Source organism: Anopheles merus, chromosome 3R (genome assembly GCF_017562075.2).
Source record: "Anopheles merus strain MAF chromosome 3R, AmerM5.1, whole genome shotgun sequence".
NCBI classification, from domain to species: Eukaryota; Metazoa; Arthropoda; class Insecta; order Diptera; family Culicidae; genus Anopheles; species Anopheles merus.
Genome location: NC_054084.1, coordinates 9,489,261 through 9,505,925, shown reverse-complemented (window position 1 = coordinate 9,505,925; position 16,665 = coordinate 9,489,261). Strand labels below are relative to the sequence as shown.

The following is a 16,665-nucleotide window of genomic DNA, read 5'->3' as shown; positions in this document are numbered from 1 at the left end:
GCCCCCATATGAATTATGTCTCTCCATCAAAGTGAGGGCAAATTGCAGTAAAACGATTCGTAATTACGCTTAATGCATGTGCGTCATGGAGTTGCTGTTGCTTCTGAATCGGGTTTTTGAGTTTTGTGCAAAAAAAATATGGGCGAGAAGAAGAGGAGTACCTCGTGAAATCGACTCCACACACGCCAACCCCTACAAGCGGGCCACAAACAAAACTTCCGAACAGCAGCAGCAGCAGTTCGCGTAAGGTCGCCGACAAGCTGAACGAACGCGCAAAGGAAGGCATTAAAAGGATGGTGCCAAGCGACAAAACAACGACCACCACCACCACTACCACCACCATTGAAGCCGAGCGTCCATTTCTGGCTACACAGGCGGACAATCTCTTCAACGGCGCGGCACGGATTGTAATGGCAGTGTCTCGTGTGAGCGCTAGAGCTCGTGTTGCGCGCACCACCAACACTCGTTGGTGTCTCACTACAGGGGCCAACGGTGAGTGAGATACACGAGCAAGTGAGACCTTACATTGCGTAAGGCGAGCTCGCACGCTCGAACCGCACAGAAAGGGACGGCACCCTTCGCGGACCAGTTCCAGTTCAAGGTGAGCAGCGCTTGATTCATGTTTTTATTAATCGATCATTATTATTGACCTTTCTTTTGTTTACATTTTTGGTCACCCGTCGACGTCCGTGTGTGTGACCAGGGCGCCAGGTTTGTCGGAGGGCCCGCGGGAGACACTGCAGAAATTCTGCAAACGGGCCGTTGAGTTTGTTCTTATCGCTAGCTCCCCGAAACATCTGGATACTTCAAGATCAATCAAAGTACAGTAGTTGTCTTCAACGGTTGTTACGTCATTTTGTGTAACAGCAGCAACAGTACCTGTACTTTCAAGAACGTGTCTAACGTCAGCAAACTTTGACCGTGAAACCCGCGCACAAGAGATCTACACCAAATCGATCAAGATCAAGCGCCCGTTTGAAGTGCCTTCACTTCTGCGCACCCGTACCCTAAGTCGATCCTCTCGTCGAGGATTTTTTTCGGAAGGGGTAACCCTAAACCCCAACCGTGTATACCAGGGTCGCCGTTTCTGTCATTCGCGTACAGCTCACGGAGCTCCGGAGCTCACAAAACAGACAACCAGCTGAATTGGCAAAGCCACACTCAACATGGTTGCGCCGTTGGGAAGCTTGCAAACGCGAAGGTTGATCCAAACGTGCTGCAAGTTTTACGCAAAACCGATCGCGGTACGTTCACACAATTAATGACGGGCTAATGACGGGCATATATGTGCCTGTATGATGCGTTTGTTTTGCCTTCCTTCTCATCAATTTGCATGCAGAATGCCTTCGCCGGTGTACGAATTGTCACAATCAGACAAAACCGCGTATACATTTCCCGCTGGCAAACAAACACACGTACGGGGTGGTGCGGTAATGTTCCCTAATTAAAAGGTATTCTTTACCACGACGACAAGACGGGGCCTCCACTGTGGGCCCGGGAGCATTTCTTTAATTACTGTTGTTTACATTTACGATCGGCTGCGGCACCGTGGTCACTTTCACAGCTACCGAACCGAACGGCGAACGGCAACAGGGGAAGCAGCAGCGGGTCAGCCCCAGCAACATACTGTTGCTGATTAGCTGCTAGGCTGGAGAGGGCATTGAGTGGCAGCAAGATGAAAAAGAAAAGGAAACATAAATATGTTTCCGGCTGTGGTTGATTGTATGGGCTGTTTTGTTCGAGTAACGCCTAGAATAAAAGGGGTTTTTAGGATTGATTTGTATAATAAAGCATGTATTTTAATTAATCATGGCTCAAATGAACGATTAGACCTTGCAAAACGGAACCTGTTGTCATAGAAAGATGACTCGACGCGAAAATTGGACCAAATTGATGAAACGCTCCAGTAATGCCCTTCCCTCAGCAAGCGTCGGTGGTGTAATGGTCAGCATAGTTGCCTTCCAAGCAGTTGATCCGGGTTCGATTCCCGGCCGACGCAGCGATCTTTTTTTATTAACCAAAAAGAAATGATCATCGCACCTGACCACAATTAGCTAACAGCCAAAACACTCACGACGGGGGGCAGCTAACACAGTTTGATACATTTGGCACCCTCTCGGGAGACACGACGTCGTGTCAACATCGACACGTGCATGTAACACTCCAACGTCATCACCAAACCACGTCACGCGCGTCCGTCCAGCGCACACTTAAACACAAACAGAGGGGGCTTAAATTACTTTTTAAACGAACCATTAACCCGCACGATGAACCCTGACGTGTACCACCATTAGCGAAACTGACACCCCCGATTCCTTCCTCCCCTTCTGGTGGCTCCAAAAAGGGAAAGGGAACGTGTGTTGTAGTAGCCGTCAACTGCCAACCGTTTCGGCCGTTGCTTGTGTTTTACGCGCACCCGTCAAAATATATGCATCTCGTTCGAAGATGCGCTCCCGGAAGCGCTACGACCATTAAACGCTAATTCGAACTGACTGGTTGACCGAATTTTACCTCACCCTTTGCTCCCCTCTAACTGTGCGATCTTTTCCAATCAATTCTCACCCACCGGGGACGACTAAGCTGACGAAGGGTCCTGACTTTCCACACTCTCTTTCTACCGCTCTGTGGTTGGCTGTTTTTTTTTTTTTGCTTCTTCCTCTGCGTTTGCCACGACTATCCAACACACTACCGACACCTAGCGATCGCGCGCACGCTAGCTGTGACGGCGAGTGACATACCAATTAATCTTCCTGCCACTAAAATGTCAGCGACCGGTGCGCGCGCCCGCGTTGCACAATTTCTCCACGCCGTCCCGTCATCGTAATTAACTTTTGTCATTCATCAAAACTTTTCGCAGGTAAAACATGACTTCCGACTGGAAGGACAGCGGGGGGGGGGGTGCGACACGGGTTGGTGGCGATTGGGAGGCGGTCCCAAGACTTGTGGTGGTGACAATTGCGCGAAGGTCAGCAGCGGGACTGTGGTTGGGTGTCTGTGACTAATTTTCGAATGGGTGGGACGTTTTTCTTAATCTTTCGGGGGTTTGGCATGCACCGTGGAAGTTAGGGTGCTAAACTAATGATGCTGGTAAGCTAGTATTGTGTCCCCGTCGTATCTGTCAAGTCGCATCAAATCATCAAGAATTGAAATGAGACCGAAAAAGATGGAAAACTAAATTAAATTATTTCTTCACGTTTCAAATGGTTTAAAATCACATAAAATTATAAATAAATCTGTTTGATCTATTTCAGCCACAGCACACAATAGAGACATCATTCCGAGCCCCTATTCACTGTGGATTAATTTCATATTTATCATCCACCGTTTTTTTGGTGCGCCACGGCGACAGACAAAACACCCACCAACGCTCCACACAAAGCGGGATAACAATATGCAAAATCAAAACCAAACACCACCGAAAAAGCAACACACGCACACACACAGACACAGAAATATAAAACACACTCTACCGAAAAGTCCAAACAGCCCCACTGGCGACACTGTTCCTATTTACCGGATATCGGCTACGTCCTTGGCTACATTCTTCGGCACCTTCTGACGTCAGACGCCGCAACCCCAAGTGGAACTGTTTTACGGGGAAAGTCGACCATCGGTGCGTCCAGTGGCCTGGCGCGTACCAGCAACACCAGCTACAACCATTAGACTGTGTGCTGGTATCGCGTTTGCGACTCTTTTCCACTCCCCTTCGTAACATGCACACACACAGAGCCATTTCCACCGTCGGGCGCTTGTGCACGGTTCATTAACATTTGCGCATAAACATTTTTCCTCCATTTTTTTCCCACACCATCTCTCACACCCACCCACACACTATCATTCGGTTCGATATCAAAAAGTGACCTGATTTCGTGAAGCCTCCTCCCTCCTCCCCGTCCCGTCCGCTACAGGCTCCAGGCTGTGGCGCGCGCCATGTGATGCTTCTCTGCTTCGCCTGCGTTTTTAGATGACTTTTGAGCGCACGCGAGAGATTGGGAGTTTTCCTGCTCGCTTCTGCAGCGTTGGGTTTTCCCCCATCCGCATAGGTACAAGATTTGAAACCATTAGAAAAGAAGCGTTCCATTCGCTGTGTTACCGGGACTACCCTTCAGATTGTTGTTTTTGTTGTTGAAAAATGAAGCTACCGCCCCGCTCTGCCCGTGCGACATGCACTTTTGCTACGCTGCCGCCCCACTGTATGTTTATTAATACATTTCCAACTGCTTCATCGCATAACGAATCCAAACGATTGGCGGCACGCATAAGCTACATCATATAGGTTCTTTCTTTCTGCGTCGTGGCCCGGTTGAGTGTTTGTTTTGCTGTTCGACCCCCACCGACGGAGCAAGCCGCCAAGCATTCGTCATTCCGGAAGCGGGCCGTTTAGAAGGGAAGTTTCGCAACGTTACAACATGCGTAATCGTTTTAGTTTTTTTGCGCATTACTCTTTCTTGAATGCTCTTTTTCTGTTGATACACCAACGAACATATAGTAAATAGTATCATTTCCCACGTGATTTAGAGCAGCACATTATGCCGTAATACACTTCCGATAGCCACAACTCTCAGCATAACGTTGTGTGAGCCCCACTAACAACCAAAAAAACAACATAATAATATGCACACACACAAACTTCCGATCGTGGCACGACCACCACCACCACCGGAAGGGTTTCAAGATCAGATTAAGCCTTTTTCTGCTCAATTTACATTTTACACAGAAAGAAAGAGAGAGCAAGAGAGAGAGAGAGAGAGAGAGAGAGAGAAGCGCGCAAAGCACCCCCAAAACGGGGCTCGTTCCGTTAGATTAGCCGTGGGGCTTTGGGAAAGCTATCGGGGACCGAATTAACATAACTAGGTCCCATCCTGAGGCGCCCCAAAGGTTCGTGCATTATGCGATGTTTCCTGTAGCGAAGAAACTACACCCTTTGGATCGACGGGGGGAAAAAAATAAGAGCTCCGATCGCTCACTTCCGTTCGGTCACGTAATTTGGTGCCGGAGTTTTTGTCGTCACACCTGCGGCTTTTTGGGGGGCCACCGTTTGGCGTGGCGAGGAAGCTAGACGCTATCGCAAAAGGAAAACCTCATTCTTTGCGCCTTGCGCTTGATAATGGAGCGTTAAATATTTTATCGCCAGTGACATTTACGATTCATGGACTAGCGGGGGCCAATTTCGTTTTTTGTTTGTTGATTGCTTCTGTGCGGTAGCCTTGATTTTGAAATGTTAAAAGAGCATTGGTAGGGTAGGTCAGGCAAGATAATCAATGAAATGAATGTGTTTTGTGTAAGGTGTTTTATTAAGAAACGCAATCAAACATTGAAAGATAGGAAATTTATTTGTGTATTTGCATGAAAAGGCTGGTCAGAAGTTATGGTTTGAGATAAAGCATTAAATTATGCCTTTGCTTGTTGCGTTTTAGAGTAGCAAGGTATTTGAAGATGAAGTACTCTCTTCAATTTCACCTATTAATTCAAACTTCAAACTTTAAGATCCTCTAAAGAGCCCTTTGAAATCATCTAATCACAATTAACTAATGCTGAGACTTCCATTCCATCGTTTCTGTTGGCCAACCACAAGTTTCAAGCAGACTATTTCAACAAAGTCCAATCCCCAATCCTTAATCCAATTGCATCCGTTTTGCTTGAGCTTATTTCACTTGCCGAATCAACTAACCTCGCACAGAACCTCCGCTCCACGAGTAGAGATCATCGGTATGAAAGCCTATTTCCACCGGCACACGGAAAGCCAAACCGACCACTAGCCATGGTTGTGGTTGTGGATTCGGTTGTAATCCACAAAGTCCTTTCCCACAAACCGTCCCGGCCCCCTTCAGAAACGATACTAATTATCCAACATGCTCGCACACAGCACACAGCACTGTGGGACGGTGGGAAGGCATATCAAACCGGGCGAGCGCATCGTTTGCAATCACTTAACCACCACTCCACACCGGCCGTGTACAGCAGCATAATCCAGCCCAAAATCCACACGAAAGCTTCATTTTTCCTTTCGCATGCATGCAAGGTAAAGAGCTACACTTTCAACCATCTTTACTTTTTTATCCCAATCATCTGCCGGCACAATTTTCCCCGGTGGCGTGCCTGGTGGAGCTTTTTTGTTGTTGTTGTTGCTTCAACTTCAATCAAGAAAGAAAGCAAAACGATAGTGTGCTGTAATGTTGGCTTATTTTTTGCCTCTTCATCGCCATACATATGATGTACTGCGGTTATGCTCTCATCACGAACGCGCGGTTTTTTCCCTATTTTCACCCTCTCACACACACGCTTCATTACGGACATGAGCAAGCGTTTCGGGGTTTGTGCACGGTGCGCTTCTTAACGAGCGTAAAATTTTGCATAATTTTAACCCATTTTCAGCGGCAGCGAGTGGAAAAGCTCACGCCACCAACCGTACCACGCCACCATTGCTGACAAACATGGCATCATACAGCGATTGCATTCCCGCAAAACTTGCCCCGGTGGTGAGCGTGATTAGGCTTTCACGGAGCGAACAAGCCAACATGGCAAATTGTAAATGTCAAAACGCCACCAAGAAGGGGGAAACGGGAACGAAGCGTGTGCGGTGTGCGTGCATGTTTTGACTTTTGGAACCTTTGAAGCTGTTGCAGCGGCGGCTCGTTCGATCGTTCGGTTCGGTGTGCGCCCCACGATGATATCTACGGTCAAAGGGGGGCGGCTATGCTTTTGCGGGAATGTAGGCTCTCCCATCGAAGGGTGGCCGGCCGGTTGAAGGCTACCCAAAGAGTGGTGACGCGCGGACAGCAATAATTGTCGTGCGTTTAAGTGGTTGATTTGTATTTTAGAATGTGGCACTTTTGGTGATTGTATTTGTAGTTTGCAAAGTGGATGGAAAATGTGACATTTTCAAGTGAGATTGTGAGCGGAATATTGTTAAGGCTCTGCTGTTTGGAGTAGTGCATTTCATGTTCAGTTTGTAGCCTTGTGATCAAGGAGGTTGAATATATAGCTATCATTCGATAAAACATTTTGCCTACTTAACACGGTGAACTTAAAGATCAACCAAAAAGAAAATGGACTCATTTAACGGGGTTAGCATTATCTCAGCGCATAACCATTATCCGATTGCAACTTTAACCCTTACCCTTCTTTAATTGCCTTCCGAGGTCTGATTACGCACAAGGATTTCCCTCCCGAGAAAATAGAAACATCTTAACGAATTAACAAAATCTTGGCGAATCACACCATAACTTACACCGCCGCTCTGTACAATTATCTGCCGGTTGGGTTGCGGCAGAGCGAGCACACCCAAATCTCACCGTCAAAAGGATCTGATTCAATTTACGGTCCTTTGCGGTCGCACAGTTCACCCCGGTTTGTGCATCACCCAAACACAAAAGCAAAAAAACCTTTTCTATTTGATCGAAACCAAAGCGTGGAGCAAGATGTTGTGATGCAATGTTTCAGAACAAGTTGACCAACACTTGGGCTTTTACGATCGTCCGCAACCATTCTCGGTGTCTTTGCTGTTTTCTTCTTATCTGTCTCCTTTTCTAGTCCTTTTTTCCCCCCCCCCTATCAGTTGACCTTTTCACATGGTGCGTCGATTATCGGCAAACTAACGATAGATTATGTGTCACCCGTGTTGCACGTTTCGGCAACATTGAAGGTCCTCGTGAATCGTTGACCATCACAAATTACACGCTTTTTCCAATACCTCCCATGCTCCTCCCACGCTCCTCCCATCCACAAAAACCGCAACCGAAATCGATCGCAAACCCCAAACGACATGTGTGGATTGCCGAAACGAAGCCAACGAAGAGCCAGCGAAAAAAAACCAAACCTTCGTTAGGGCAAAGTGACATTTACGCTGACAGTGATTTGAACGGCTCTCTCGTGCGGACGATGCCCAGCTGACAGCTGATTGATTTGTTTCTAGATAGTTGTCTGGTACGGTAGGCGTGCCCTACACCCCACAGCACCCTCCCTCACCAGCTTGGCTGTGCTGAATGCATACAGTTTACGTTCTAAGTTGTGCTGTTCGCATCCTTGCATCGTCGCCCTGCTGCTGTTGCTGTGTCGTCACGTCATTTTGGCATCGTTTTCGATGGGACGGACCGCAGACAAACGATGACGAAAAATGGTCAAACTTGTCATCGATCTCGTTGGGGTTTTTTTGTTTTTTGTAGAATGGATCTTATGCCCTTTCCTATCTTCCCTCTTCCCAGTTGTCTTAAGCGTGGATGGAATTTCCATTTTCACATGCACCGCCGCAGTGTCGTGTCGTGCAAAACCCGCTTGGGAAATCCTGTCACACCACTAGCCGGTCTGTGCGTGTGTGTGTGCTCGCTGAAAAAAAGAACTGAAAACCAAACTCGATTCCAAAAATAAGTGGCACAATTTATGACATACAAAGTGAGGAATATTTTACCACCAACCACCCGGCGGAAATGTGCGTGATACGAAATGTCAACCTCCCCGGTTGGTGAAACACACGCGCTTTCCCGTTGTTTGGGGGTTGCTGTTTTATCTTCTTTTCAATGTTTCTGCAAAAGATATAAATCATTCCTGAAAAAAAGCCAGCTTAGAAAGGAATAAATTTGATATTTCATGTGAAAATGAAAGTTAAACAAATTAAATTGGCACGCTCAAAGGAACAGTAAATTTGTTTACAGAACTATAAATCTAAAAACACTGCATTAAATTTCAGATAATTAACTTTTTTTCACAGTCATTCTAATCATACACACACATACGTGTCCAGTGTAGAGGCGTCAAAAGCCATTTTCTAACCCTCGCCGAGAGGACAGTTTCCAGCCAAAACAACATACAGCACGCGTCTAATGAACTCGCTCGACAAACGTTTTTTCGATGTGCGACATGCGAAAAAACGCGACGCCAACCCCTCCGACTGTTACCGTGCGTAAAAATAAATTTTGCCACCAATTTTTCGCCGGTACTAATTAATAATTCCGCACCGTCCGAGAGCAGCTTGCGTGCGAGCGTGCGTGTGCGAACGGGACCGCGTACGCATAAAACGGTACCGCGGCGATGGGTGTGCGTTTTTTGCGAACTATTAACCAAACTGAGCCGTGAGAAGGTGTTACATCCGGTGTGGAGAAGGACAAGGAGATGGAGGTGGACGGACGGACGGAAACGACAACATTTTTCCACCCTGCTAAACAGGGACCGGTGGATTAGAGATCGGGACTTTGGTCTAACCGAACGAGGCCGGGAGGTTTCTGCGATCGCGCGGAGGTGAGATTGCTGGCGGAGACTGTGTATTTGTTGCAGTGTCACATTTGCTAACATATCGGCCGGTAAGGATTTGTATGTAGCGGCTTTCCTTCCCTCGACTAAGGGAGAAGAGTAAAACAGAAAACAACAATACTAAACACATCGGCCAACTAGGCTTAGTGTCTAGGTTTTAGCTAATCCTTTTCGCGCGTGTGTTGTACGACAAATGTGCGTACAATGTCTTCGCACCGGTACAAACTGACAACATAAATCTTGTGGAAACCGGATTCTGATTGGGACTATTTGTTTTTGTTGAAGGGAATGGGAATAGAGAAAGGAAATTCTTGAGATCATTAATAGAGATCATGTGTGTATGTTACGACGTTTTTTACTGTAGAGGACATGATCATGCGTGTGGAAGATTTCAACGATTCGGCTAAGCTTTGTCTCAGAATTGGTTTCTGAAAGATATCTGCGATATAGCGATACTTGATTTAAACTATTGGAATTGATACCAACCCAAGCGACAAAATCGAAATACTTTCTCGCTCTTTCAGGTTTACTGACCTATTGGGTAGAATGAGAAAGCATGTCGATTTTGTTAGTTGGGAAATTACCATAAATCATGGTTTAAGTGCAATCATAGAACCGTTCAAACGACCCAGAAGATTTATGTCATTCTTCAATTTTCAAATCAAATGCCAAATCATCAGTACTTCTCGTCTTGGATGATTTCTATCGATTCATACTGAGATGAAAAATCTGAAAAAGTTCAATCTGATAGATGTACACAGTTGTGAACTAATAATTCTGAACTTTAAAGGTCCTTCAGCGATTTCTTCAGGCGATATCTTGGCGACGATATCTTCTATTTAATTTAAAAAGACCACAGCAAATGGTCCAAAAACGTCGTAATGGTTCATAAAAAAGAAATCAGCAGTTCAATATTTTCTAATGCACCAACATCTCTGATCGACATCTTTTATCTCAAATTAGATAATTAAACCTCAAAGCATACAGCACTACGATAAGGCGGCATGTTTTTTTAAGGTTTACTGCCGAAAAGCCCACATCGAAGCCGTTCTCAAACAGCTTTCAAAATTCCACCAAACCACACAACCACAAAGCACCGCCCCACAAAAGAAGTACAACACACCTTTCGCTATAATGCCATAATTCAAACTAAACTGCTCCATAAACCGCAAAAACCAACCAAAAAAAAAAGGAAACTTTGAGTGCGTTCCTGAAATGATCGTGTTTACAAATAGATTTTTACGACCGCATTAAACAAGTTCTGCCAGTTCGGTGGTTGTTAAAGTCGAATACTGCTGTTTTTTTTAGTTCCTCTCTGCTTGATCACTCTAACAAAACCCATTTTCAAACAAATCGCCATTGCCGTCCCCGTGGTGGTCAATCGCCACTGCAACAAAGTCACGTTTGGGATAGGGGATGTCTTTATGCTTGTTATTTTTGGTTGTTTGATACACATATGAGCGCTTTTTTTTCTCAGTGTTTTGAGTTGTTGTTGCCAATCTCCCCCCTTTCATTCCTCTCCACGCCACGGGAGGGAGGCACATTTGGCACAACGTGTGGATTGGTATTTGATACCGGCAGAGCGGGTGTGGAGTAGGGGCAACAGCGAATCGTAACCAGAACTGCCGCGTGGTTGCCCCAGGCCATCGTAACGTAATGGTTCGACTCATGATTCGGCATGTGCGTGTCTCCTCCTCCTGTTCCCCGCGTGCCCTTGCCCTACGCTGATACGCTTTCGACCGATCCAGATTTGAGTGGATTTCACGGCATTTGGTCACACCAGCAGCACGCACACACAGCTACAAACAAAGATCTGTGCACATTTGGCAACCAGGATTAGATGTCAATTTGCATCGGACAACTACTGCCATGGAGTGGAGTGTCGCGTGTGGCGGGAGGCAAAGAAGCAAACTTAAAATGAAATTCCATTCCAAGCGGATTTAGGTCACTGCTCCAAAAGGAGGGCAAAGGTACACTGGCGGAAGCCTGAAGCGGTGTGACGCGAGAGCATGGACGTATACGCACTAATTAAACCGCGGAACTATTTCGTATCTCAACCCGGGAGGGCCAAAGCGAGCGGTACGGTAACACCATTAGCTATTTTGCTTGATTTCTGAAAGTATGTTTTAATGAAATGAAAATACCACCGCCATCGCCACCGGAATGTTCCGCATGGCAAAGTGAAATGGAAACCACCGACAGTTTGCAGCGAGGCTTGGAGGTGGCGCTGGGCTCGAGAGGAGGTTGGTGTACCAGTTCAAGTGCAGCTATTTTTAAATTAATTTACAAAACCATGCAACTATGCCCACAGCACAGTGGATCACAGTAAGTGGTTGCAGGCGGGATCGGCATTTTGCACTACTCAACCTCGCTGATAAACCAACCACCGACGGAATATCGCTTGCCAGAGGATAGGGATAAACCGAACCGAAGGCAATATTAGCTCCCTTAAGCCCGCGGAGCGGTCCCGAACAGTTTCGCTTTAAGATATGATCCTTCTTGACGTACGTCCCAAGTTAAACTGTTCTGACTTCGTTGCCTTCGTTGCTGGACCAGAATTAGAACAAAGTGTACACTCATCTCAAAAACCCCCACACGCAACCGAGCAGAGGAACGGGAACTTCATAAATCACTTCCATCTACACAGCGCACGTCTTCAAAAGTGGCCACTTTCGGAGTAGCTCTGCAAGGATGAGCTCCTTGCTGCTGCTGCAGCCGTAGCGCTCTTGCACCGCAAAAACCATCAATCGTTCCAAAAAAGCAAACGAGCGAGCAGGGGGGATGCGAAAACATAAACACACACATACAGCCGCGTGCTACGGTGTATCAGCCACTGCAGATCCTTGGCTGACTTCGGTCTGGTCGGTCTGCTCAGTCTATCGTGCCGCTGGCGAATTAATCAACCGGTCAATAAATCTTCCACCGAAGCGACGCGGTGCATCGTCTCTTGCAAGTGCAAGTGGTGCGTCGGACGTATCTCTCACGACTCTGTGTGAGTGCCACGAAACGTTGAGAACGGTAGCGCCTCTCAGCCGTCAATCGTTCGCCAGAAACTCCAACGCTTCATAACTGGTACCTATCGCTCGGTGTTGCAATAAACGTTACCGATCAGCAGTTTGCGAAGCGAATGATGCACTCCAATGACAGCACGCAAGGCGAGGAGAACATAAAAGGACACAAACGGTACGTGATGCGAAAAAGGCTTTTTTCTATCCATCTCTTTCTCTCTCCCTCTATTTGAAGGACATGAATGTATGTACGAAACAATCACCTAAGCACTTGAAAGTTTTGCGCCTGGTAGAATTTAAATTTTTAATTCCAACCAGCACAAGCACACCGCTGCCGGTCGTTGTTTTGTTCATTGTCCTATGACGCAGCACTTGCCACACTCAGATCATTCAAAAGCGAGTCTGCTTCTGCCACATCGACAATCCACCAAAAAAAAAAACCTTCCCCAGGACACAGGGTTTTGTGGCAACGTGGCAAAGTTTACCAAACAATGCCTAGGCCACCTGTGAAAGTGTGAAGTGCGCGCCTCGGTACAGGACGATAGCCCGAACACACAAAAAATCTGCCCGAGTTGGGCGTAACGCTAAATCCACCTGAATGGAAGGAAAACCCCGTGCCACACCACACGGCTCGACAGGCCGTGGCCCGGGTGGATTCGCGTGAAAAGCGAAAATTCCGAGAGTCGCCCAACTTTGTCCTGGCGTGTATGTGTGAAAAGTGAACCAGTCGGCAAATGGCGAGTTCACGCCGCGAGGACTCTCGCCCTCCTCCAGACATTCCAGACTAACCGCAGCCACCGACGAACTTTAAGTTCAAATCTAATTTTCAGTCTACACTTTTTACGACCTCTCCGGTGTATGTCCTTGACTTGCTATACCTCTCTAGCCTTCCCTCAGGGTCTAGTGAACGATTACGAGTTTTTACAACTGCACTTGGTAACATCGGTTTTTTTTTGTTTTTGGGTCGGTGCGGACGTTCGGTGCTGGACAGCACCAGTGTGCTGACGTCCTGCGGTCCAGAAAACCAATCCCACTAGCTACCGGAACGGACCGGGCTCCCGGTGAAAACGCAACCGTGCAACCGTGGGCTAACACAAACAATAAAGTTCACCACGACGGCGGGCAGGCGGGAACCTGGCTGGACCTTGTTTAATTGCCTTCATAAAGCCTAGCTCATGTGTGACGCTGCCGTTGTGCAGGATGCTCCACACACCAGAGCTGGAGCTTCATCGTGTGTGCGGGCGGAATTGATGCACTTTAGTAAAACTGCACTTTTTCGACTGCATAAAAATGGGAAACGAAAACAATGGGGAGGACAGCTAGAAAGGACTGGTACAAGGGAGCGAGTCTAAATTGATGGCGATTAGGGATGGGATTAATAGTGAAACAAAAATATCGGAAAAGCTTCCCCGTTTCGTTTGGGCAGAGAATTTAAAGCCACCATTAAAGCTCATCAATTGAGTGTGCAGATAAGTAAGGTTAGAGTACGTGAGGTTTGACCATGAGGTTTTGCTCGTGGCTTAATTGTACCGCATTTGTTTTAGTTGACCTATTTGAGGGAGCTTTTGTTACTTTTGGACGAAAATTGGAGCTCAAGACAAAAAGAGGAAGCAAAAATCTTGTAATGACTAAATAACTTGTAACAAATGTTTAACTACGAAAGCGTTCAACTAGCAACATTCCAACCCTCTTTGGCATTCAACGTAAAGACCAAACTTTTCCAATAACTACACATTATCCTATCCTGTACTTTCTTCCATTACAGTGACATTTATTTCTGGTAAATCCTCTTTTCCTGCACGAGACGCTTCCCCAACGAGACGCAGAAATTACTCCACTGACCTACCAAACACACAACAACAACATCGACCTTCGTTACGCCAATATCTGCCTGCCCCGATCCGGTCCGGTCCCTCCAAACAGCTTCCATTTCTTCCACAGCACACACAGTACACACAATCGAAGGAAATCATTTAGCATTAGTGTCACTATAAACATACGCTAACGATCCCTCGGCTCTGTGTCCTCTTTTTTCGCCCATGTGTTGTCGCCCCAACCTCCCCCCCCCCCACCCGAGAAGCGACAACACAAAACAACATTAGACGAGATATGGTTCGCTTTTGCGTGTCTTATTTGCCTTGCCGCTGTGCGCAACTTACGTCTTGGTCGGAGAATTATCCGGCAGCCGCTGCGCCAACCAGCAGCCAGATCAATCGATCGAACCCCGTAGCATTAGGAATTTATTTACGACCAATCTGTTTCTCATATCGTAAAAATTTATACACCACGGGCACTGGGTTGCACCAGAGCGATCGCGCCACCGGGTTTGGAAGCAAACCAAACCGTGCCCCAGGAAACCCAATCCAGGCCTTTTATGGGATTTGCAAAGTGGTTCGTGGTGGCTCCGCGTGGTGTGACAACCGTGGACAACGGAGCAGAGCTCAATGATCGTGGTGTAGTGGATTCATAATAATGCCGAGCCGTGTTGGGTGGACTGGTTGACTGGCGTGAAGCGCAATACTGACCTCGAGAATCGATCGCTCCGGGGGCTGACTTTATCCAGCGATACATTACACACAAGCACCGGCGACAGAGGCGCATTGTAAAGCTCTCTGATTTTTACTACTTATGGATGGTGTTACCCATCGCAGCCCTTTCTGTGTGTGTCTTTTTTTGCACATTTGCTTTCTCATCTCATTTCGTATGATTTATCATTGTGCTCCCTTTGCTACTACGCTGTACGAAACATACACACAGAAACAAAGCAATGATGCAACCCCGCGCGAACCATCGCGATGGTGAGAGAAACAAATGCAACAATGCTTTCGGAGGGTGTCCATGTGCTTCTTTCTTTCTTTGGTTTATGCGTCACCACCCCACATCACCCATCAACATCGACAGCTTTTAACGGATGTCGCATCTTTTATGCATTTTGTCCGTCACAACTCGCTCCCGCTCACACGCTTTCTTATCCCGTGGGACTTGACTCCACCAGCGCACAGACAGCCATTTGCACCCGCGCGTGCAATGCTGCGAGTTGCAGTTGCGTTATAGCGTATCTCACACCCCCTGTCGATGGGGACATTATTTTTGCACACTACAAAACGGGCAGACAAAGGAAAATGGTCGCTTTTGTATGCGGTAATTCACTTTTGATTTTCACCTTCAGCCTTTCAGCCGTCAAAGGAGCGAAAAGAGGTGTTTTTTTGTATAAAAAGGGGACAACAAGAGGGTCCTTAAAGACAGTCATAACAATGGTGCTGGTGATGTAATGCAGATGCATTGATGATTTACTTACACCGAGATTATCAGCTGTGCGGAAAGGAAAGGGTAGTTATTGTGCGGTATTCGATTAAATATAGCCCCTTTGAAGTGGGTAGTTCTTTAAGGAGGAGATCTTTCAAGGATAAGCCGTTAAACATTTCAATTATGCAATCGCAGTTGCGAATGACGCATACAACTGTCATGCAATGGCCATTCAAAAGGCTTTGAAGAATTTGATTTAAATCATACGTTTTGAATGTTTCTTTCACTGCTGTTTAATATTGAATTTTGAAGCGGATTTTTTAACATAATTGCATATTAAAAATGCATCCATTGTCCAACTCACATCTTCAATCTTCAGATCTAGTCTCATGTTCCAGACAATCAACGCGCACACAAGCAAACTTCAATTGTACAATTCAATCCGAATCAAACGAAACGGAAAATCAACAGTCAACAGTGACGATGAAAAGCAGAAATTTCTGCCATGAAACGTCAAACAAACGGAAGCTACTTGGTTGTGGTTTTTCCTGCTCTCCCTCTCCCCATCAAACAACTTCCGCTTCTTCGCACTTTGCTCTTCCCTCTTTTCTCTCCACTATTCGTTACCATACACAAACAAGGGGAAATGAGTTTGCGATTCGATTCGACCGGAAGCACATCCACTCGAAAGGACTACTGTTGCTTCATCCGTCATCTCTTCCGTGTGCGTGCTCGAGATCATGCTGTACCAAGTCCCCATTCCCTCTCCACTTTCCCCGGTGAAATCTTCCTTTAGGTTCCGTTTTTGGAACAATGGGTTCTCTCTCTCTCTCTCTCTCTCTCTCTCTCTCTCTCTCTCTCTCTCTCTCTCTCTCTCTCTCTCTCTCTGTTCCTCTCTCGCATTCCATTCTGAAAGTTAGTCCAGGGGAAAGAGTAATTTCCTGTCGATAGCCACCACTTATCGGTTGGCCCCTCGATACGGTTCTGGGTCAGCGAATGGGGGAAAAAAAACTCCGAAGCTAATGCAAGAAACGCATTCCAACCGAACGTGACCGTAGAAAGTGAACCCATCGACCTACATGAGCGTGTATGACGTTCAACTCCCATTTTGCTTGGGCGCTTTGCCTCACAAAGACGTTTTATGAGCCTCTACCCCATCTTCTCC

The 16,665-nt window shown here is 46.7% G+C and overlaps 1 protein-coding gene and 1 non-coding gene across 9 annotated transcripts in view; one reads left to right on the top strand and one right to left on the bottom strand.

Annotated features, from left to right (window-relative positions):
* Positions 1-16,665, bottom strand: part of LOC121596383 (follicle-stimulating hormone receptor) — a 101,753-nt gene that overhangs the window by 65,559 nt on the left and 19,529 nt on the right. The window lies entirely within an intron of this gene.
* Trnag-ucc lies at positions 1,928-1,999 on the top strand. The gene has a single exon. It is a non-coding gene; the product is annotated as a tRNA-Gly (tRNA).